This window comes from Cydia fagiglandana, chromosome 9 (assembly GCF_963556715.1).
Source record: "Cydia fagiglandana chromosome 9, ilCydFagi1.1, whole genome shotgun sequence".
NCBI classification, from domain to species: domain Eukaryota; kingdom Metazoa; phylum Arthropoda; class Insecta; order Lepidoptera; family Tortricidae; genus Cydia; species Cydia fagiglandana.
The window spans coordinates 20294636-20320300 of record NC_085940.1 but is presented as its reverse complement, the minus strand read 5'-3'; the positions used below and the strand labels follow the sequence as shown (position 1 = coordinate 20320300).

At 37.8% G+C, this 25665-nt stretch overlaps 1 protein-coding gene and 1 long non-coding RNA gene across 2 annotated transcripts in view; both read right to left on the bottom strand.

Moving 5' to 3' along the window:
* Positions 1-25665, bottom strand: part of LOC134667539 (protein winged eye) — a 154766-nt gene that overhangs the window by 111498 nt on the left and 17603 nt on the right. The gene's annotated exons all lie outside the window — the stretch shown is intronic.
* LOC134667772 (uncharacterized) lies at positions 1453-2677 on the bottom strand. Its single transcript, XR_010098686.1, has 2 exons — positions 2036-2677; positions 1453-1812 (listed from the first exon to the last, which is right to left on the bottom strand). It is a non-coding gene; the product is annotated as an uncharacterized LOC134667772 (long non-coding RNA).

The window sequence follows — 25665 nt, the reverse complement described above, 5'->3', positions numbered from 1 at the left end:
TAAAGAAATATTAGAAGACAACAAAATTTCAATTTACAAGCCACGCAAATACCGCAGTGACCCTTGTGTTGCCTACAAACAAGGAAATATTAATATGTAGTAATATCTAGTTATAATAAAAAAGTACGTAGACTATTCAATCATAATTAAATTTCCATTATATCGACTTAAAAGTTTTTTTTTCTGTTTTATTGAACACCACATCATTTTATTTAAATCTACCTATGAACTGGTTAAGACACTTAGCGGTTTTTACGACTAAAACAAAAATCGCTATGTAACATATTTATAAAAAAAATTTTTTTTCACACTATTGAAACTAAAATATCATTTCAGGTAATTCCGTAATATATGTTAAAGTGCAAATACTTTTATCATAAAAAATATGATTTGAATATGTTCAATAGTTATCGAAATAAACAGTTTTTTGTGTCTCCTGTAAAGTAGGTTAAAAACACATGGCGACTTTTGTAGGCACAGCGACGATATGAATTATCATATAGCGCTGTTTGCTATATGATAATTCATATACAGGGTGATTCATGAGACGTGAGCAGGACTAATCCTGCACACTCAGTAACTGATAATTGATCGATCACCATCGTATTTAGGTGAAACAACCACACTTTTTCCTATTTTTTAACTTTTTGGTGAGGACAATTTTAATTCTCTACTATCATTGTCACCCTACAAGACCTAATTAATAAACATAAAACCTCTTTTACGAAGAAAATAAAATGTCAAACCTGAGTGAGATACGAGTTTTCAAAAGTAACCAGACCGTGATGACAGTGATGACATTCAATTTGACACAGAATATCGATAGTTTAGTATTCTAATGTTAGGGTGACCATCCATGTCGTAAATAAATTAATAACTTTTTTTTTCAATACGACTAAAAAATTAACGTTATCCTCACTAATATTGATAGGAAACAGTTGCTTGTAATTTACGAAATGCGCAGTGTTAGTCCTGCTCACGTCTCCTGAATCACCCTGTATGCGATGCTGTGTATATGCGATAGCGCTATATATTAGCGGCCATGTTATTGTGACGTAGGCTTGTGTCACTCTGGGAAGAGAAGACCATGTTTTATTAGACTATGCTCAAAATAATAACACTTCTTTCAGGTTCCTAAAACTAGTGATTACTACAGCGGTTTGCTCTTCTTTTCAAAAGTTTGCCGACCCCTGACCTTACCTAACCATGGCGAACACGTACCCAATCTGAGATTACATTAAGGCGCGGTGTGTAGTAAAATGCGCTTTTTTGTAACCATATTTACAGACTTTTACAAGGATTTTAAGCATGATTTTCTAGTATGTATAACTTTAGTCCTTGAACTACGTTATTGCTTGTCAGGAACACAACGGCTCATTATTTTCTCGATAGAATCTGTAATACTTTTTTTTTAAACTAAGGGTCCTGAAGGGGATAAAACAAACAACCCGATAGTGGACAGGTACAATTTAATTGCCGGCCTGGTTAAGTTTACACTTTGGAGCTTAAACACTACTTAACGACTTATTGATAGTAAACTAAATTTATATTTATCTAACCGGGTTTTAATTATTGTTGGTGATACTTGGTCGATTGCGCTATTGGATAGTTAATACTAAAAGGTGAATAGTCCAAAATCGCAGTTTAGGAAAAAGTAGTGAAAGGCTTAGCTGCACTGTAGCGACAGTCGACGGCTCTCTCTCGACCAGATGGCCGGAGGTTCCAATAGCTCCGACTCTGGCGGGGCCAGCTGCACAGGTCGACTGGCACAGAATCTGGCCTACCAAAGGCCGCGCCCCTAGTAGACACCTCCTGGAAAATTCCGGGTACGGGATTAGTTCCACTGGCTCAGGTCACGCCAAGAATCTGTGGTCCGTGCCACGGGAGAGTCCGTTTCACATAGGAACAAGGGTTTCCATGCGTAACCCTTTGGGGTTATATTACAGTATAGAATTCAGCGCTACGCGGGATACTTTTATGTGGCCGCATGGCACGCCATACAATTTCTGACAAAAGTATATGAACGACGCCTTACCTGTCGGAGGAAAATCGTCTTGCCGGGGTTTATGAGTGATCGAATATCAACTCCGAAGTGCCCAGGACGCTCCTGGTTCGCCCTTTCGGGAAACGGGTTAACCTCAAGGTACACCTGAGGGCAGGCTGAAATAAACGGTTCACGTCAATAATCGCATAATCCAACAACAGATTCCGAATTTCACGGTCTTCACAAACGAATGTAAGATTACTTACCAAAGATGAGAACGTTGTCCCAATTATTTAATATAAAGCCGAGCCCGGCTAGGTCGGGGAAGAAAATCCAAGTCCCAAAATGGCCGAATCACTCTCCCCTCGGTGCCTCCTCCTCGATGTTGCCAGGGTTACAATCCCAAGGCATTTAACAAAACTGACGTGAAATTCTAAATACGGAAATTAGAACAGAGCGTGGTAAACGCTGCTGGACAAGCACGGTATGATATTTTTTAAGAAAGGGAAAGGAAGACTCGACAATCTATACATTCCTACCCGTTCATGGAGAATGATAATAATTATTTTGGTAAGAACTAGTTGTCGATCGAACTGGTTTCGAAGGGATTCAGACCTATCTCCCTGGCAACACGGAATCGCTGCCAACTTGACAGTCCATCGACACTATTCGAGACACAGATTTAATCGCCCGTCCGGCTTGATAGAAGTATTTTGTTATCTAAATATTTTTCCATTACAAATCTTAAGTTGAAAACATGCTTAAAGCTGTCTTTTGATCCATATTTTAGAAGTACTACGACGAAAATGGATATGAAACTTACCTCATTCGATAGCTTTTAAGTAAATCTTCGTTATTACTGGTCCTTTTATCGATACGTTAATCTTTTCATTCATAATTTTATGAATTCAACTTTTGCCTACTAAATTACACCCTACGCGGCAATACCTTGCGCCCATTCCCCGCGCCAGTACGCCCGTGGCCACTGCCAGCGTCGGACCTATGCTAGTTTACTGGACGTTTCATAAAATGGGTAACCACTGTATAAATATGCAAATATGTTATACACACAATGTTTTTCAACATACTTACGAAGAAAAGCAAAATCTAGACACGCGGCAGCGTGTCAAGCCAAGTTCAAGCAAAGGAACTGGCTAGCCAGCGCCGAGTGTAATATTACACGAACCACTTGGTGCCACTTTTGACCCTTCTATAACTCAAAACATCTTTGACGTATACACATAAAACTACGTGTGTTTAATTATATCCATAAGGATATCTAGAAGCCCAAATTTCATGAAGCTAGCTCAAACGGTTATAAAGGTATGAAGGTCAAAAAGTCGTAAATTTTAAGACTGACTTATGACTTATAGTACCTAAACCTAACCTACTTCCAGATGACCTAGAAGGATGAAATTTGGAATCCAGCTTGGTTATTGTGTGTAACCGTAGGAAAAAATCTAAAAATAAAATAAAGTTAAAAATTAGGGGGGGTCCCCATACAAAAATCCATTTTTTATTGGGACTGATATAAGTACCTAAACCTAACCTACTTCCAGATGACCTAGAAGGATGAAATTTGGAATCCAGCTTGGTTATTGTGTGTAACCGTAGGAAAAAATCTAAAAATAAAATGAAGTTAAAAATTAGGGGGGGTCCCCATACAAAAAAACCACTTTTTATTGGGACTGACATATAAGTACCTAAACCTAACCTACTTCCAGATGACCTAGAAGGATGAAATTTGGAATCCAGCTCGGTTATTGTGTGTAACCGTAGGAAAAAATCTAAAAATAAAATAAAGTTTAAAAATAGGGGGGGTCCCCATACAAAAATCCATTTTTTATTGGGACTGATATAAGTACCTAAACCTAACCTACTTCCAGATGACCTAGAAGGATGAAATTTGGAATCCAGCTTGGTTATTGTGTGTAACCGTAGGAAAAAATCTAAAAATAAAATGAAGTTAAAAATTAGGGGGGGTCCCCATACAAAAAAACCACTTTTTATTGGGACTGACATATAAGTACCTAAACCTAACCTACTTCCAGATGACCTAGAAGGATGAAATTTGGAATCCAGCTCGGTTATTGTGTGTAACCGTAGGAAAAAATCTAAAAATAAAATAAAGTTTAAAAATAGGGGGGGTCCCCATACAAAAATCCATTTTTTATTAGGACTGATATAAGTACCTAAACCTAACCTACTTCCAGATGACCTAGAAGGATGAAATTTGGAATCCAGCTCGGTTATTGTGTGTAAGCGTAGGAAAAAACCTAAAAATCAAAAAAGAGTTAAAAAATAGGGGGGGTCCCCATACAAAAAAATATTTTTTTATTGTAGCGTTGGAACCGTTACAAGCAGATATTTGAAACTACCCCAATATATGTATTATTATATTTGCTATATTAAAATAAAGTTTAGTCAAAAAATAAGTGGTGCCCCATACAAAAAACTTTTAATACGCTCTAAACAACCGGCCAACGGTGTGTCGTCGGCGGCGCGCGGTACCACATAATTATACAAAGAACAGAAGTAAAAACCATACAGCGGAAACACAAGAAAAAACATTAAATCTCAATACCTGCCTAGTTTTCTTTACAAAAAGTATTGATATCCCACCAAAAACATAAATGTAAAAAAGGAGAGCCAAGTTCAATACAAAAATTATGCTTGGCTGTGGGGCTCGCCGCAAAAAGAATGGAGATCTAAATGACTGCCACTGCCAAGTTCTATGCAAAATCCAAATATGTATTTATAGGAACAAAATAACATTATAAACAAGTATTAAACTCTATTTCTTTGCTTTATTGGATACCTATAACAATTGCTGTTATTTAAAAAAAATGTGAGATCTTAGAGTAGGTTAGATTTGGCTTGGCCAGGTTTTATCAGAATTACAATATATATAAAATGATTGATATAATGAAAACTGGCCAAGTCAAATCTAACCTACTTTAAGATCTCACATTTTTTTAAATAACAGCAATTGTTATAGGTATCCAATAAAGCAAAGAAATAGAGTTTAATACTTGTTTATAATGTTATTTTGTTCCTATAAATACATATTTGGATTTTGCATAGAACTTGGCAGTGGCAGTCATTTAGATCTCCATTCTTTTTGCGGCGAGCCCCACAGCCAAGCATAATTTTTGTATTGAACTTGGCTCTCCTTTTTTACATTTATGTTTTTGGTGGGATAATTCTTAATTATTGTGACATTTCAGACATTCGCCCGTCATATTGTCAATTTATAACAAGTTGGGAAGCAAAGGCACACACCCATCTAACCAATCCGGAATTCAGTCACGATTGATAAATTGTGTAAACATATTTTATTAAAGGCTATTAAATTAATCAAATTGAATCATTTTTAAACATATGTGTACGGGATTCAAATACCTATGTGGGAGTGTTTAGTGTATGGTGGTAACCATTTCACCGCTTTTAGTTTCCGAGTTACCTACATGCGTTTTAAGGGAAGTGGTCGAAAAATGCCTAAAATGGTTTCGTGTTTAATATTAGGTAAGGTAGAAGTACTAGTGCTCGACGCTGCACTAGTTTTTGACAAGGTATAGTGTGTAGCTTTCAAATAGAGCTCGATGGCTAATCCTATTGTCTATTGTTAAGTAAAACCGCTCGTGCCACGTGCCACAACCACCTGCATAAAAAATACGTACTTCGGTTACTGAGTGCCGGCGAGTCGAACGCTACAGAACCAGTTTAAAATGTGTCATCGAGATGCGTAACAAAGGCGCGTTATCGGAGAGCGCACCTACACTGGTTTTTTGAGCGTTGGCCTAGCCCGCGCTCAGGTGCCAAATAAAATAATTAAGACCCTTTTTTGCAGGTAAGTAGCACGTGCGGTTTTACTTAGGGGCTATTCATAAATTACGTCATTTCAAATTGGGAGGGGGGGGGTCTGGACATCGGATGACGGTAGCATGAAGTAGGAGGAAATGGGGTCATTTGGAGCATGATTTTTGGATGATTATAAGGGGGGGGGGGTCTAAAATCGTCAAAAATCGATGACGTAATTTATGGACAGCCCCTTAACAATAGACAATAGGATTAGCCGTTGAGCTCTATTTGAAAGCTACACACTATAATTTATGTCAAAGTAATATAGGTTAAATTTGAACGGCGACGATCTTTCTGTAGTCAAATTTAGTTCTTGTCACTTTGACATAAAGTGCCCGTGTCGAATACTAGTGCAGCGTTGAGCACTAGTACTTCTACCTTATTTCCGCCAAGTCCGTACCGTGCGATATGGGAAATTTATTCCAAAAAATACTGTTTTTATATACCACACTGGTGGCAAGCAAGCATACGACCCACATTCACCATAGGCTATGGACGCCTGCAGCTACGGGGATGTGACACATCATGCCAAATGTGGATTGATTATATATAAAATAAAAGTCCTAATATATAAAATAAGCTTTCATAATATGTAATAGTTACTGATTTTTAAAAAGCGCTTTTCAATTAAAAGACATGTCAAGATCGGTTACCTTCTTTCGAGTACTTTCTAATGCTAAAATAAACGAACTACAGTATTCTTCCTTATTTTCAAACCTACTTGCCCGAAATTGACTTCTAGAATTAGACCAAGTCTGCGACGATTTTGATTGCACACGCAGTGCAAGTGTTAATCATAATTTCATAAAGGTTTGTCGTTCAAAATAACACTTGCACTGCGTGTGCAATCAAAATCCTTGCAGAATTTTCTTGGTCTAACTCTATTATATTTTTAAGGTAAGTAAGTACCAATTTCTGTCTCATAATAATTGGGTATAATTTGATTAGGTTCTTAGTTTGTCGGGGTATACTCTCATATTGTATATAATTTCATTAAATACTCATTAAAATACGAATTTGTTAATAAACCTTATTCGATATTAATTGCCGGAAAAAATCCCGGAACTGACAAATCAGAATATTCAGAATACCGATGGCGCCAGAATAAGGATGTAGACGTGCTGCGCGGAAATGGTGCGGCGGGGCGCGCGGGGCGCCCGCCCGCCTGTTCTACCACTCGTCTGCTTCACCCCCTCGGAAACGTAAAACTCAACTATAAGAGCGCCTTAAACCAAACTTCTGACAGTGGCATCTGTACACTCGCCATCAAATATACCGGAGCGGCAAAGGTGCTCATAAATATATGAACACGCACTGTAACGCCTGGACACATAGGTGACAATGGTTTGTTAGGGTTTTTAAAAAGCAGATGTGATTTCTGAGTCTAATTTGAAAAGCAGAAGGAACTTGTAAGTTTTTTTAGTTATCATTTATACCTAATCTTGATGAACATCTGTTTTGTTGGTTCAGTTTTTATTCCAATTATACAAATTTGTGCTACGAAACCATCCCATATATTATACTACTCTTTGTACGAAACCCTAACGAAATTCCACGGATAAAGAAACAACGAACGCACAACTCGTCGTCTATTTCAAAGAAAACTGTACCCAAAAAGCTGACAAGAATTACAAAAGCTCCATCCGTCCTTATCCAACCACTTCGTTCAGACAAGGACGCAACTACAACCCTAACACGCACGAGATGGCGAGACAAGATCGCACGCTGCAAAACGACGAAAGAAATTAACTTACGACGAATAATAGACCTTAAATTGATGGTAATAAAGTTTAAATCGTGGTAGCACGAACGTAATCGCAGCGTTAAAGCAGAAATATAAAAGTTACAAAGACAAATAGACCTTAATGTTACAAAGATAAGGTATAAATTGCAAAAGCAATGAAATTCTCTAAGGGATTCACGCAATTCACTTGTCAGAGTGCACGGGACCGTTTGCGTGAGAGGAAAATGATAAAAGGATTTTTTTAGCTTTGCATTATCAAACCAATACGGTGCGTAATGTAATTAAATTACTGTCCAATGTGATGTTACGAAGAGAAAATAAAATAAATAGATAGGTATAAATATATGCTCCTGTTCGATGTCCCACTGCTGGGCATGGGTCTCATCTCATTGCTCGAGAGAGTTGGACTAGTCCCGAATTTAGTAGACCAATCAATGCAGATGAAATAAAGGTAATGTCCGACCGAAACCGGATTTTTTGCCGCAGACGAAACCAATACTGAAGGTTTAGTGTTACTCTAATTTCGGCCGAAACCGAACCTTTGGCCGAAACGTGATTTTTGTGCCGACACCGAAACTTGGGTCGGGCACTACCGAAAATAGTTTTTCCTCAGTCCTTAGAAAATCTTTAGTGCGGTACGCGCCCACTTAGGGCATAGAACCCACTACTTCCAATTTGAACACCAGGAAAAAATTAAGGCCAGCTTCTTGCGATTTATTTTTAAAAGCAATAAAAATCTTACAAAACACGAATAATAACTCGAAAGTCAGTTAAATTACTTATATAAGTATAATTTCCATCAACAAACAAATGTTAAGTATCCTGTATAGCAAAATTCGCAATAAACAAGCCATAATAAAAACATTGAAAGTCAAACAAACTTTCCTAACGTATAATTTCCTAACGTCGGGAACTTTTCCCCTATCAAAACGAACATTCGCAAGACAATTGCGATTCGTTAGCGTTCATTCCTTACTGGATAATTTAACTACTATTTTTGGTCCTATGTCACGGTTGAGGGGGGATTTAGTGAGTGTCAGGGATTTGTTAGAATCCTCAACTAACCACCATAGAAGCTAGCTAAGAGTTTTGAGTTGGGCAGAGAGAAGGGAAGGTTATGCTGTTGCTGTAGCTATTACTGTTATATGCTACTGCGACCCGCCCCGGCATCGCACAGGTTAACAAATTATAACCTACACCACAGATTAAATAATAGTACTAAGTACAGAAGACTCACTCTCTAACAAAACGCGTCTGTGACGATTAGCACAGATATGGCCGCTAGGTGGCGACAGCGCCACGCGCGGCTTATGGCAAACCCCAAAATTGGGGCCGAACGGATGCACTTTTAGCTACCTGTAGCAAAGCGACGAAATCGCGGAGTGAGCCACGCCTGCCTACACCTAAACCTTCCTCAAGAATTACTCTATATTGATAGGTGAAAACTGCATGAAAATTTGTTCAGTAGTTTTTGAGTTTATCACGAACTTTGTTTACTTTGTTTTATTTATAAGGTGTAGTGATGATCGAAAATTTTTGAACAAATGCTCATAAAAGAAATGTCAGGATTTTTCGGTGCTTACTGCCGTACTTTTGTCTGGATATGATCTGGATATCTAATTGTTTCATATGACAACCCGGTCACATCGCTAAATGTATCGAGAACTGACGCTATTTCTATGTGGTCATATGTGGTATTTATCTTGCTCGGTGGTATGATTATAAACGTTATCACAGCACTCCGCGGCCCGCGTGGCCTTGTCTGTCCTAACCCTAAAGTGTTTTTACAGAATCTAAGGCGAGTAAACAGCTCTCTGCTAGTGAGAATGTAAATAAGGTAGGTATTATGTACCATCTCACAGATCTCTTGCAGGACTGCCATAAAAGTAGAAAAAGTACTAGGTTCAAGCGTAATCGGAAGTCAGAATGGTCGCCTACAGCGCAGCGTACTTAGTGAATAGCCCCCAGCTTTCTTTAAAACTATATTTACGGCTTAAGTGGGGGGCGGGGACGAGTTAGTGCTCGAGCGGAAAAAATTCCGGTTGGGGCAGACCCACATTGGACGTGAATTTGTACGCGCATGGCTTGAAAGCAAGTCGGGTACACTTTGTACATATGTATATTTTTAATTCATCGTGACCATATGGTTAAATATTCTACAGATGGGAATAGAGTTACAGAAGTAGCTAAGCAAAGAGCCTACCGCGAACCACGTTCGACGTGTTGCCTCTCTGTCGAACTAGTAAATACGTACGTAAGTGTGACAGGGTGGCAACACGTCGAACGCGGTTCGCGTTAGGCCCTCTGGTCTCTCTAAGGTGCATGATGGAACCCGCGGACGATGTGTCACTGCGACACGTTTCCACGATTCGTAGTTAGCGACACGAAGTTAGGTACCTACCTACATATCTGCAATATTGACCACGCAAGCATTGATTGTAATAATAGAGCAAGCAGTAGATAGATAAGCTCGCTATTGTTGTTTACCTTAACTCCAGAATAACCAGATTATTCTGCCTCAGTGACGAGTATCGATCGAATGCAACTTTAGGGTTACAGCAAGAACAAGGTAGGTCTACATTGTGTACGAATAAGTATAATGTACGTACCAGCATCAATAGTAGCGGATGAAGCAACGTCCCTAAAGGTTCCTGCCATCCTGGAAATATTTTTCAAATAATATCTACAATTCTCGATCTAACATATATCTGTTACGTCATAGAAATCAGATAGATACTTACCTACCTACTATTAGAGAACGTTAGTTTTTACTACCTTGAAAATCTTACAATTTTGGTGTGAGTAGTACTGGATTGGCACCGAATTTAAGTACACAGTCAGGTACTTAAGACTGATCGCCTTTCGCGAGATAAAATGTCCTAATAGGTAATATGGCAATTTTAGATTTATCAGTAAATCCAGAAATATACGGAGGATCAGTGTCACTCTGTCACCAGTCAGAAAGGCTAAGCCCTCCATTAAAAACCGGTATAAATTGTCATTTCTCTGAAGTATGTAAATCCGTCCAGTTTAAGATTCCTGTAACAGGAAACTAGGCGTTAAAAGGGGGCGTTAGAGCCAGTAGGGCTAAGATGGCCGGCTCTTTATCATTTGTCACCATGCCTGTCACGTTCTAACAAATATGTAAGTGCGAAAGTGACGTATGGTGACAGGCGATAAAAATGCGACCATGATACCGCGTCTAGATATTAAGTGGACAAAAGATTATGGCGGGCTGCGCGAAACTTTTGACTTAAGATATGATCATCGCTCGGGTTTTAAGGTTTTGCCTCGATAACTTTGGTACATACCTACTTACTCTTTCTTAGGGTTCCGTACCTCAAAAGTGCGAGTCGGACTCGCCCACCGAGGGTTCTGAACAATATTCTTTTTACTTATTTATACTTTTCAGATTATTCCTTGTAAGTACATAGTGTAAGAATTTTGATTCCCTTGAGAGTGTCGAAATATACGTTTTTTGCAGCATAAACTGCCTTTTTTTACGAGTTTGATTTTTTCACTGCAGCTTCAAGGGATCGTTAGACATGAGTATGGTAACTATGACATTTATGACATCAGATCCCGATTAAAACGTGTAAAAATTCAATATAAAAAGCTACAGTTCACCGTTAGCCCTCTCTTAATGAAATCAATGCAGTGTTCAGAGTGTCCACGGGTCCACACATGTCGGATTATCGGAAATCGATACTGCAACTTACAGAGGAAGAGCACGACTGCTATCTATAGAATTCGGCACCGGCCCTGATCTTTTGTATTCTCCAATGGTGCATATCGAATTACTTAAAATGAAAAATCTTTATTTCAGGCAACTAGTGACCCATAAATAAATACATTTAAACTTGAACAAACCAAAAATCCAATAAGGCCCACTTGCACCATTCTACTAACCCGAGGTTAAAGGGTTAAACCTGGAGTTACCATGGTTACCAGTACAATTTGACAGTAAGTTAACGGTTTAACCGCTTAACCCCGGGTTATTGGGATGGTGCAAGTGGCCCTAAATAGTTAGATGTAAGCTCATCTTACTGCTGAAGTTTTTGAGACGGATTCATATGAAGCCGTGAATTTACTTGGATAAAAGTTAAATAATAGTACATTACTACAGAGGCCGGGACGAAAGGGGTTGCCGGCCGAAGACATATAGACGGCCGAGCGAAGCGAGGCCGGATAGGTCTGAGCGCGGGCAACCCTATTTCCCGCCGAGGTATGTATAGTGCTTTTCTCAAACATGCAATGAAATAAATAAAATAAAAAATCCACGAAACCCAAGTTTTATTTATAGGAAAAACTAAAAGTAAACTACACCCAAAATATAACCAACACGTACCTATATCATTATCACGCGTATGTTTTACACGAGTCGTGTATTTTTACTACCCGTATATTTTCATGTATCTTTGATTTTTTCGCCTTGTATCCGTCTGACTGTCGTTTTCATCACATAAGTTTCATAGTCTTTCATATTGATATCATGTTTCACATACATCGTTGCTTTATGCATGGAGTAAATAAGTATAATTTCCACAGTGTTGACGAATTTGTAGTTACATTCATTTAAAATATGCCACAAAACTGTTTCTAATAAACTGTAAGCCATTTTTCTTAGTTTCTCAAATAATAAAATTGTCATAAGCAACCATATACATACTTCGTCTTTGACTCGGCGGCAGAGGCAAGTTATTTAAAATCAATTCTGCTTAACGCTGCCAATTCCAACACCTACGATTACAATTAATATTAATTTCATTATTTCGTCGGAACTCATATTAAAGTCAAAAAATCAACAACGCACCATAAATCCAATAAAACAGAATTAATATTTTTCAACTTTACCTCCATAACAATTTAAAAAATATAACTACGCGTGTTTGAGTAGACCTTTTTACCGCTAACGTTTAGATGAAATATTTTAAATGTTTTTATTTGTGTAGTTAAATTTATAATTTAAAATTATAGAATGTATTATTTATTAAGTTCATGTTGATTTTATACAAATAAAACTGCAAATTATAGCAATCATTGTTTTTTGTTTTTTTTTTATAGGCGTAGTGGCAGAGTGTCATTACGAACCATAAAGCAAATACTGCCTCTAGCTTTTTTTAATGGATGAATGCCACGATGCTGTGTCACTAATATCTGTGAAGTGAAAATTAAAAAAGAGGACTTTGCCGGCCTAGGCCTGCAAGATGTGTATGAAATTCCATTAAATACCTTTTGTCCTAGCCGCACCTGAAACGTCATACTTCGCAGCCTATTATAAGGAACATAACATCAATATTTCATTGCATGTTTGAGAAAAATTACTTTAATAAACAAATATTAGGTACAGTCACCTGCAATAATATGTTACACAACGAAGGCCTATAGGCCTAACAAATCTAAATATAGATATTTTTGCGACCCTCGAAGAATAACTTACCATTGCAGGTGACTGTCCTTAGGACAATTTTACATAAAGGACATTCAGCATCATTTATATTAATTATTAGTGATGTACCGACTATTGATTTGGCCGACTAGCCGACTAGCCGACTAATCGGCGTTCGAATGGCCGATTAGTCGGCCGACTAGTCGGCTAGTCGGCCAGATCATTAGTTTCGTATAAATTCAGGTGAAAAACAATAGTTTTGCTCTTTTGGTTGCGCTATTCATATATTTGCTTGGCTAAAAGGTGTTCTCTACAGGTTCAAAGACCTATCACAAGAATCCTCGTTCAATTTCTGTCTTTCTTTTTAATTTGCGATTCCGAGCAGACCGTCAATAGGTACAACTTGTAGGAGGTATTTCCAAGGCTCTATTTCTCGTACGTAGTTGCCAGTTAAGAACCTATCCTCTGTGGTCAGCGTCTTTACGAGCAACGTACCCTGTTTATAAGTTTCTAAATTTTGCAATAACATTAATAGTTCCCCATGGCTCCACCATTAAAAAAAAAACAAAAACTGAATTAAGTATAATAAAATCCTTTAAGTATAGGCAGTATACTTGGCCATGAAATTACACGAGAATCAGTTGAGATCGACCAGTAGAGGAAAACACCAGCCCACTACCATACGATTACGATCAAACGATCAAAAGATATGAACAAAAGTTTTCACACCCTGAATAGGTATTTTGGTAAAATAGACATAAAACATATGGTAAATATTGACTGTTGGTTTCTTTTTTTCCGTTTTTCTTTCACTAATAAAGTGCCGACTAATCGGCCATTTTTGCCGACTAGTCGCCGACTAATCGCCGACTACAAATGTGGCCGGATAGTCGGCTTTCCCGACTAGTCGGCGACTAGTCGGTACACCCCTATTAATTATATTTAAGAGCTATGCTCTTGTCGGTGGAGTAATCGCCACTCTTCTCTTTGCCGGGCCAGCCTTTTAACTCCCTCGTACGACACGACAGAAACTCTATCTTTTATTTGGTTGAGATGTGTGAGCCTGGGCCTTCCTCTGCGTCTTTTCTCCTCAATCTTGCATAAAGGATATTAAACATTAATGTAACAATAATAATAGGAGCTAAGTATATTCATAAAGTAGTAAGTTTTCATAACATCACCTGCCATTGTTAATGTCGCATAATATACTCGTATAGTAAGTAAGTATGCGTAGAAGGCGGCGGCGGACGGTGAATGAATACTAAATTACTTGTTGGGCCTTCATTAAGACGAGTATTATACTACAGCATGGCGACCATGAGTTAACATTTTGACATTTAAGACTGCATGAATTCGATCGATCGCACTAATACATCAGTGCGAGCGTGGACTGCGATCGAGTTCATGCTATTCACGTTCACGCTTGCGGCATAAGTCAAGTGTCAACTCATTGTAGCCGTACCCGCCCCTAGATTCTAAAGCCGACCACTGACTAACAGTCCGCCGGACGGTATCGGCCGGTCAGTTGTTCGGAACTGTCAAATTTTTGTTCTAACTGACAGGCCGATATCGTCCGGCGGCCTGTTAGTCAGTGGTCGGCTTTAGAAGACGGAATAAATATTTCTTCTTCAGCGGTATTCCTATAGGAAATATAGGAATTTTAGGATGTTTTCTGCTATGATGATGATGAAGAAAGAACAAGTTTGTAACCACAAAGTACTACTAATAAATGTACTACGATTTTTTGCAGACAAGAAACGCCGCAAGAAACAGATAGGCTCACTTATCTGATCATTGCATAGAAATACAGTAATTGCAGTTAGAAAATCAATCAAAAATCGACCTTAAACAATTGACTTAAGGACTATCGTAGTAAAGATTTCATGGTACACGCCATCAGATACCTATATCGGAGCGGCCAAGGTGATCACAAATATCTGAACACGCCTCTATTGTCAAGGCGTTAGAGTGAGCGTTCAGATGTTTTTGAGCACGTCGGCCGCTTCGATATATCTGATGGCGGCAGTAGTTGCGGATTGCTTCAGGTAATTGCTACTGCATGAGCGAAATAGAGCTGGGTGAAATTAATGAAGTTTGCATGCCCGCCGCGTTGCTACGAATTGTGTGAATAAAATATTGTTAGCAGTATTTTAACTGAAGTAATGTAAGTACTTACCTACAACTTTTAGGAAACAAAAATTATTTTATCAAATATTTTGATAATGTTTTTTGAGTATTTTCGTAAAATATATGTATATTTCAAGATTCTTCTTTATACCACTCAGTATTATAGCTTTATTGCTAGTTCTCGTCACCCTTATTCTATTTACCTAGGCTGCAGGGGTAAAAAAAAATCAAGCAGTTCTGAATTAAAATAAAGATCTATTTTTCACGCATGAGACATTCCAAAGTTCAAAATACACAGTAATTCAGCGAATCGATACATGCAAATAACAGTCGACTGTTCGATTCGCTGAATATTTAGCCATAATAAAAGGTGCTGGGCGGTATTAGGGGTCAAGGTCATCCATTAATTACGTCACACCAATTTCTTTTTTGGTTTCAAGGTTTTTTGACCCCTCCCCCTTGTCACACTTGGTCACATTTGGCAAACCCCTCCCCCCTAGTGTGACGTCACATTTTTTCTACGAAATCGCCAAATCGAATTAAGTAAGTACCTAAGTATTATTAATATTTTATCAAAATATTTTTGATGATATAAATATTAGTAATTTTATAACCCAAAACTGCTTAGGAAAGAAAATTAAACGATTAAAAACTATTTTCGTTTTAAAAACTTGTTATTTAAATGTACCGCGAACTAAATAATTTAAATAAATTTTCGGTTACTGATGAAGTTAAAGTGACGTCACAAAGTTTGTGTCTCCCCCCTCCCCCATTTCACAATATGTCACATTTTCTTGACCCCTCCCTCCCCCTAAACGTGTGACGTAATTAATGGATGACCCCTTATGCAAGTCAATATAAAGGTAGGTACCAAGACTTGGATTACGTAATTTAAAATGTTCGAAAATAGATTACTGGTCTAAGTAGAGTCAGGCTAAGCTAAATTTGCAGCCTGTTTGATAACACAGGAGTATGGAAGTCTTATCATAAACGTCAAAAATTATGACATTTAAAATAATACTTGCTTTCACACTCTGCTATCATACACGGTGCAGAGTTACCTTAGTCTGACTCTACCTATGTGTTGGTATTCACAACTCGTTTTAAATGTTCCTGTCAATAAAATATTTTCTTACTGCACCTTTTTACTCAGTTACAATACTGTCAATAAACTTCATCTCGGTCGCATGTCGCGTCGCATTACGCCGCGAGCCACGCACCGCGTAATTACACAGCTGAGATGCAGTGTGCAGTTGCACTGAATTGAAAGCCGAGCGAAACTGAACTTAAAGCAGTTTTCAATGCGTGTGCGCATGTAAGGCCTTGGCTGGCGCTTTACGAAGCCTACTCGCACAGATGTAGTGCATAATTGTTTTCCATCGTATTATCTTGGAAACGTTCGTATTTGTCATGCTACTTCAGTCAACCTCAGTACTTTTTGTACAGAGACTGACTGAAATAGCAAGACACGATTCCATGAAAAAACGATGAAAAATAATTATGCACTAATCAGGAACGTCGACTAAACACCTTTCACATGCGCTGTCTTCGGAGTATCCTCAACATCACTTGGAAGGACAGGGTCACTAACGAGAGAGTCCTAGAAATTGCACAGCTTCCTAGCATCAACGGCCTGCTGAAACAGAGGCGCTTGCGGTGGCTTGGGCATGTGGCATGTGCAGCGTATGGATAGCACTCGTTTGCCTAGGCAGATTATGTTGAGCCAGATAGCATTTCGAAAGCGCCGCACAGTGTTTCGTCTAGAACAAGCTAGGTGGACAAAAGTCGTTATCAAATTATCTCTAATGAGTCATTAGATAAGATAAACAACATGTTGAAACCCCCAAACCCATTAATAGATTATGTCTAACTTTCTTATTTTATGAGTCATAGGGTGCAGAAGTCAGCTAATGAGGTAAGTGCAATTGCGCAATTAAATCAGTTGCAATTTTGTGATGCGTTCAACAACATCTCTTACAAGTAAAACGTTATTTTATGAAAAGTTTTGGTGATAGATTTTATAACTGAAGGTAAGCACTTTATATTTTTCATAAAAAAATGTTCATATCAGTTGTAATAATGCTCGTATAGAGCAATAAATATGCACTTAAAAAAGTGGTGTTTTTTTCTTCATTTTAGAACTTTGATAGACTAGCAAATACTTGACACCGCTTGACACCGGTCTAGATTTTTGATATTATTTACTTGCATAATTCTATTTAATGATGGTGTATATTTCATTTTGCAGAAATTTGCATAACATTTTTTTTTCTTTTTTTTTTGCAGAACACGTTTTCTCTATTTTAAGGAAGGGGTTTTTGAAGAATGGACACATAAGGGGGAAAACGACGAAAATTTCCACCTTTATCAGTTTATATTGGTAAAATATGAGTTACAAGATTTCAAAGAAGAATCTGAGAGACGGTTGAATAATATTTTAACCAGTTATTCATCAAAACTGAATACCAAGTGGAATAGTGCGTCAAGATTCAAGAAGCAATTTGTGGAAAAGTTTAAAAGTGGTCTGGCTGGCCAAAATATAGAATTACGAGTGTACATAACTAGACCAAGTGCATCAACGTCGTCTGAAAATGTTAATCCTGCTGGAAGACCCAAATTAAACTTCAAAAGTTCCCCTTTTAAAACGAAGAAACGCTGACTTAAAGATCTGGTACAATTACGTACCTATGTTTTAACTGCTGCCGAAATCCCGATTGATTCGTGATCGGCAGAAAATAGAACACTGCAAAAATGTTAAAGAATATTAGAGAAAGTCCACATAAGCCAACGTAGTCTTGTTCTTACGACAGCAGTAGGTACTTCAATGAATTCTAGGCAGCTAAGTGTTAATGAGGCATTAGCATATTATATTGAGTCAAAAACGACAAATACAAACTTACAAGCAGACTAAAATGTGGTCAATGAAGGCTGATTATCATAAATATTAATCATATCATTATTTGCCCAAAGCAAAAGGTACAAGCGTGTTATATCCTTCAGAAGAACTTTAAAAAACTTACACAAAACAAATACAATACAAATAATACAAATAATTTATTATCATAAAAGAGTAGTATACATGTGCAGAATATATCTATCAGACTCCAAACTAGGCTGAGCCTGTATCTTGGAAGTCTGCGAGAGCGATTGACAACTATATTCAGATTTTTTGTACAGTGCTTAATACTAAAAATAATTACTACAGTACAAGCTATATGATACAAAGTCACTAAACTAAATTAAAAGGACTAATCATGCTACAAGGAAAACAATTATTATTGTGATATAATACATGAGTTAGAACAGATTATTAGGTGATTAATAATTAACAGATTAATTATTAATAATAAGTTAAGTTTTAATTAATTTTCTATATTATATTTTTATTTTTTTGTATATTTTTAAGTAAATAGTATGAAAATAGTGTATCTAATGAACTGTAAAATTTTGTTTATTATTGTGTTATAATAAATTATTTGTAAAAGATATATAATTAATTTAAATATATATTTTATTTGAATTTTTTTACTTTTTTTCATGGTATTTTAAAATTTTTAGTAAATTATATTTAATTGAACAATACTAACCATAACACTACCCAAAAACATAAAAAAATAATTTTGTCCACCTAGCTTGTTCTAGACGAAACACTGTGCGCCGCATTGGACGTCCCTTGCTGCGTTTTAAGGCCTGCGCCAAACGCGACATGGTCACTTTTGATATCGTAGGGACACTTGGGAGGAGCTCGCGTCAGATCGCGATGGATGGAGGGGTACCATCGCGAAAGGTCGCGAAATCCACGACCACGCATAGTTCCAAGACCTTGCCCGAAAACGCGCAAAGAGGCACAATCCACCTGATGATGCCGGCATGACTCCCTGCTTCAGCTGCCATAAATGCGGTCGCAAATGCCGGTCCCGCATTGGCTTATACAGCCACGAGAGACGTTGTTCCTCGCTAACAGACGCTGCATAAATCATCTATCAAGACGCTGAAGGCCTGAATGAATCTGAGAATCTGAGTAGATTTAGGATTTATTAGGTACTTCCTATTTCTTCCACAGAATTGCGAAAACTAAAATAAATAGAGTAATATTCAATTATTCGACTATATCATTAACATAAATGGGGATTTTTTTCGGAAATTATACATATTTCATGTGTTTAACTACATATATGGCAAATAGTTACCAAACTACGAATTAAAAATAGGTAGTATGCTCCAAATGTGCTTCGCAATGTTATAAGTAGTCTCTGTTTTTAAAGATTTTACCTATTTTTTGGCCAGTGCAAAACATTCTCGCACCCAAAATTCCATGTACCTGTGAATTCATTAGGTAGGTACGTAGATTCCGACAATAAAAAAAAATACTGAGCTCTACTTGTATTGATGCCGTCCTAAAAAAACCGTTCTGAAAAAAGTTAAGAGAAAACATAATTAACTGACCACTTTTAATCCTTATGCCAACGGAAAAAGGTATAAGTTCGATATCAATAGCAACTTTTGTCTGCGCTTCTACGTACCTACAACACCGTATGATTAAACTTGACAGCTTAATTGGGAACGATTCGTAACGCTTTTTGGTAACAGTTAACTGAAGTCATCACGTTTATTTCTAACGGGTTTTGAAATTGACGTTTAACGCAATTAAACAATCGTTTATTAGGGTGGTATTCGACCGGTCCAATATTTGATCAAATGTGCATTTCGTCTCACTCTCTCATTAAGCAAAATGTGAGACGCAAATATAAATTTGATCAAATATTGGACAGGTGGAATACCACCCTTATGCCTGGGGTAGATAAGGTACCTATTGGTTAAGTTACTTACATGTAATGTTGTAATGGAATATACTCTGGAATATCTCATCAAATATTTTGATTTGTAATTTTATTTTTTGTGATATCTGAAGAACTTATGAAATATTCGAATACAGCGTCTAGAACTAGAATGAAATACTTTGCCAGTTTGACAAAAAAAACAACCCATTGGGACTCCAAAAAAATACCCGAAAATTATTGTTGAGTAAAAAAACTAATCTTGCTTGCATGCAACTGTTTTTTTTATATCGTTTTCCTCAGACTTTTAGTGACCTTTTTTCTACATATTACGCGGAACAAAAAGGTTTTATTGGCGTGAGAAAAAAACGAGAAAATGATTTCAATTTGTTCTATTGTTCCTTAACGTCACTTTACATGACAAATGGGAATGACCCGAAAATTTCGGTTACGATTACGACACTTACGACACAAAACCACTCGAGAGCCGCCGCCGCCGCCGCATTTGATTGTACTTTTGAACTGAATTATGATTTGATATTGGTTTGATTGATTGATTATATATTATACGATTAGTAATACTCGTATATACGAGCGAGAACTTGCGACTTCAGAGAGACTTGCAATATCAATTTAAAATAAATAACTTTAAAAGTTCGAGGTTTCCTCCCTGCTAAAGTGGTTGCATAAGTATCTCTCCTTAAAGGCCGATACCAGACGGACTGCAACCCCACTGCAATTTGTATAGGAACTGCACGCCGATTGCACGCCAACTGCAACGTCGGCGTGCAGTTCCCATACAAGTTGCAGTCGGGTTGCAGTCCGTCTGACTCTGTACCGGCCCTTACATAGCAAATGAAAGCAGCATAATCATATATGTAAAACAAAACTACGAATTAATTGGCGCTACAAAAGGAAAACCAGAAACAGATACCACTAGTCGAACTAGCTGCGTGGCATATGAAATGACAAAATGTGGTAATGTCATCATTGTAAAATGTCTATGAAAAGGGGTCATCCATTAATTACATCACACGTTTAGGGGGAGGGAGGGGGTCAAGAAAATGTGACATATTGTGACATGGGGGAGGGGGGAGACACAAACTTTGTGACGCCACTTTAACTTCATCAGTAACCGAAAATTTATTTAAATTATTTTATTCGCTGTACATTTAAATAACAAGTTTTTAAAACAATAATCGTTTTTATTCGTTTAATTTTCTTTCCTAAGCAGTTTTGGGTTATAAAATTACTAATATTTATATCGTCAAAAATATTTTGATAAAATATTAATAATATTTTTACTTAGGTCACTAGGGGGGAAGGGGTTTGCCAAATGTGACCAAGTGTGACAAGGAGGGGGGAGGGGTCAAAAAACCTAGAAATTCGTGTGACGTAATTAATGGATGACCCCAAATGACCCTCACTTTGTTCTGTTCAAGTACAGCGACTGTTGAAGTTTGCGTCGGCAACAGGCGGCCCGCGAGCCCCCCTGGCTATTCTATATGTAATATTGTCAAGCGACAATGTCTGATAAAGTCACACATATTAACAAACTGCGGCCCACGTCAACTTCGTTAACTTCGATGTGGACCTAGGCTGCTAAAAGGTTGCCGACCACTGGCGTAGACTGACGTTAGAACCTAAGTTCTAAACTATAAGAAGACAAGAACTGAGATTCCTGTAGTGTTGCCTTTCTTTCAAAATCCATAGAAAGCAAGGTCCACTAACTTCACTAAGCGACTTACTCGTCGACTTATCTGACTGTCTAAGACCTAAGTACTAAACAATGGGCAGGCTTTTACCTAATTGGATGGAAATGGGCGCCCAACGGCGGCGCCACCAGGGCACCAGCTATTGTATGGAGATCGGCTGTAGAGTAGGGAGTTACCAGATGGGGCAAGTCGATTAGCGCCACGTGTTGACCGTACCATCGGCCACACGCCAATGTTAACTTACAACCTTATTGCAAAGACATAGGGTCCACCTAGAATTTGGAAACTCGATCTCGAAACTGGGAGATATCGAGGGAATCTTCGAGATATAATGTAGTCGGCAGAACATTCCGATTTGCAGTCTTGCTCTTGGTCGAGATCTCGATCAAATACCCTTAATATTATGAATTCTTAGGATTTTTTGTTCAAAATAACTTATTTTTAATTACTATGTAAAGTTTTGGTTCGAGATGCATTTCCTAGGTCGAATTAAGAGTGTTGCTGTTAGTATAGTACGCTATGTGCCTATCTATAGCGTCCCGTTCTAATGAATTGTTGTTGATTTCTAATACAATGTAAAGACTGCTGCCTCCACCGAAGATGACTTAAATATGACTTTGACTTACGTCTCGTAGGTATATTCTAATTCCAAAAAAGTAAAAATCGGAACACTAGATAACGTAAACATAGTAGTGACCAGTAGGAAACACAATCTCCAAATCTCCATCTTGCCGAGATTACGATTTAACCGATACCTAATATGATACACATCTCGAAATTAAAAGATATCGAACAAATTTGCGATAATGAATCTCGTTTTTACAATCTCTGTAGGAAATCTCGGTCGAGATCTCACAGACCTGGCGGTTAAGATCTGATAACAGTAACACCCAATCTAGATTAAGGATTTTCGCGTAAGATCTCTAATCGGCAATCTTGCTTCGAGGTTGCATTGCCTAGTGACCAGTCTACCTACGCAGTCTGTGACTACTAGATATGCGAGAGATACGCCGCCTGACGTCACGACTGACATGCGTCCTGTAGCTGCGACTGTGACGATTTTCATATATTTTTACTTAAGAACTATTATAAGGTTTGTAGCCAGTTTTATATGTAACATAATTCAGTTGTCAATGAGGCGTTTCTGCCACACCTACTAATTGTTATACGTGTCATACGTATCGAAAAATGTCGTTTTGTCTGAAAACGTTTAAAATATGTGGCGAATCATGCCTAAAAGGCTCCATATGCATAAGGACCCTTCTCTGATGGAAAGCCACATATTGGTAGTTCCACTACTACAATCTTAGTCGACATTGTCCACTAGGTATAACAAGCATGTTATTTATCTAAACAAAACGGAATTGTGAGTAAGGTGTATCTGAAATCACCTTTATTAATGCAACCAATGTTACCAATGTGGTACCTTTTACTCAGAACCGTCACAAATAATGGTAGTTCTATATATTAGGGAAGCAACCCAAATTATCTTTAACTTATCCGAGGGTACAGGACGATCTTGACAATACATACAATAAAAGGGTCACCACAATTGTCAAGAAACAAAGTCTGTTCCTGACAGGCGGATACGAGACGGCACATCAGGAAACGAGAGAGAACATCGGAAGTCGCATATTTGGTAAGTAAATCGAATCTGCCCTCAAGGCATTGGCAAATTTGTTTGGCTTCTGGCTTCTAGGAAATTCGCAAGAAAAATGCGGTTTTATAAATGTTTTTATTTGTAATTGGTTGATGAGACATGTAAAAATATCTTTATTAAATGTTCTGGCTGGATGATACTTGCCCACTATTGAGACATTACTGGTTTGAAATAATAATTAAGTTTTTGGCAATAAAATCATTTTTGGTCCAATTTTTTGTCGCTTATGCTGTATTTTTCTTACCAGCTGCAACTAATAGACTAATACTCATCGATACAATTCTAAAAACTCCAAACACAATTAGGTTGCGTTGTTTATCACAGAGTTCTTACGGCCACGTCGTGTCGCCACCATCAGCTTGTACCATAATATTGCATTGTCACCCGACTGACATATTCATGCAAATTTTCAGCTTCATTGGAAGTTGGGAAGCGGGTCAAATTTAACTTACAAAATTTGACCCTGACATTCATACAAACATAACTACTAGTACATAGTTAAAGTACACTGCAAGTTAAGAAAAAGCTTATAAAAATACATTTGTATTTTACACGTTGACACGTGACGTGTCCCTAAATAAAAACAATGAACGTGGCCACTCCGTTTTATCGCGTGGATAATCGCTCCTTCGGCACTTCTCGTATTTAATGGCCACATTACGTCAGCTACCGAGTTCTCCAGTGAAGTCAAACAAGTAAATCTATTGTGTCAACTTTTGTCCAATTTACCTACTTTATTAGGTTCAGTATAAAGAATACATACATAGGTACCCGATGCCTAGGGGTCTTCTAATAATTACGTTTAATTTGTGTACCTATGTGTGTCGTTCAGTGGCACTGTACTCGTAGTGCTCTCAAACGAAATATCGGTTTTTGAAGTGAAAACTTCTTTAGCGGCGATGTGCACTTTTTGTGATGGGGAAGAAATGTTTAACTCGCGACAGGTCACGTGACCGACAGATTCAAAATTCGTAAGACGGACACGTGACCTGATCGAAAAACTGTTACAATGTGATTGAGTTTTCACTTTTACCGGCACTCCCGGAGTGCAACCCGTTGTTTTCTTTTTCAGAAAAAATCTTATCTATGGTCCTTAGATCGATTTATCTCGCTAGACTTTTCGTTTCCTTTAATCGTATTTTATAAACCCCCCATGGAACACATGTGAGATAATTACTTGTATCTGTCAGACTTGTATTCCGTCGTAGAACATCAAAGTGTTGGCTCCCAGGAAATGTCATTCATCGCTCGGTGAAGTCGAGTTTTTGATCGTCGGCCGTAATAGGATTACTTTACCCCGGGGGGTTCTCAAACTGTTCGTCAAGTTATATATACTTCGAGAACAAGTAGGTATCCTTCGCTAGCAATAGATTGTAAAGATACGGGCAGGTACCTATCTACATTTAGAAGGGAATTGCAAAAAATTGGAACATGAAAAGGAAGCCGCACTACTTACACAAAATACAAACTTAATTTATTTAACACAAATAAAATTTTACGATAAAACTTATCCTTCGGCCCCAACCCAACAAACTAAGCTGTATCTTGGGAACCGGGAAAACTGATTTCACTGAGATATGATGGCCGTGAACAGTTTGGGAACCCCTGATTTAACCAATTATGGATGTCTGAGAAGTTGACAGAATATATTAAGTATATTTGAAATTAGTAAAGTTTTGTATCAATATAAGATCGATTTTGTTTGATTTTGTTCGAATGAGTTTGTTTCGATAAAGTTAGGCGATATTGACTCGGAATTTTGCAGACAAGCATGTCAGATCGCTGACGAACGTGCCTGACAGGCAAACCTGCATTTTTTGACTATCTGTTGTAGTAAAAAAAAATCAATAAACTACATACGTTTTTTTTTAATGTTTTGAGTAAGTTTATTTTCACAGCTGATTAGGTATGTGCCTCTTTCATAGATTTCACTAAGTAGCAGTGGCGGCGCGTCCATAAAAGCCGATTCCCACCGGCTTGCCTGTTTTTGGACTTTTGGACATTTGAGCAGAGTAGTTGTGAAGGACATAAATGTAAGCCAAATTAGCCCCGGCTTGCCTATGGATATGTTTGACGCGCCGCCACTGCTAAGTAGATACTCTTTTCATTGTTATACTATTTGCTGGCATTTTATATGAGTCTCAGTCCTACCGTGTATAAACACAATAAAAGTATATATGACGCAGTTTATGAGGAGCGGCAGATGTGGAGAACACATGGGACCGCGACGTAGGGGGGAACAGATATACGCACAGACATAACTAAAAGAATACGAGTAAGCACTTGTTATTATACGATTCTCAGTAACAATAATAGAAAAAAAACATTGGCTTTATGTTTGTAAGGTATCATCCATTAATTACGTCACACGAATTTCTAGGTTTTTTGACCCCTCCCCCCCCTCCTT